The sequence below is a fragment of the Geospiza fortis genome, unplaced genomic scaffold, assembly GCF_000277835.1.
Source record: "Geospiza fortis unplaced genomic scaffold, GeoFor_1.0 scaffold130, whole genome shotgun sequence".
Taxonomy (NCBI): Eukaryota; Metazoa; Chordata; class Aves; order Passeriformes; family Thraupidae; genus Geospiza; species Geospiza fortis.
In genome coordinates, this window is record NW_005054300.1 from 6,469,541 (window position 1) to 6,469,817 (window position 277).

Genomic DNA, 277 nt, shown 5'->3' on the forward strand with positions numbered 1-277 from the left:
CCTCCCTGCCTAGTGGCGACCACCCGGGTTAGCACTGCCTGAACAGACACGGCTTGAGAGCCCACAATCACAAAGTGCAATGTGGGGAGCAGACGGGCGGCTCCCGCGGTATCGCACAGCTGCTCCACGCTGCCCAGGTGCCCGAAGTGCTCCCAGGGCAGAGTGTGTGCAGTGGGACGGGGCACAGCGAGCACCCAGCTGGGCACGCAGGGCTGGAGGGCCACACGCTGCCCTGGCTCCCCTGGCACGAGGGGAGCGCACCCCCCGAGCTCGCAGC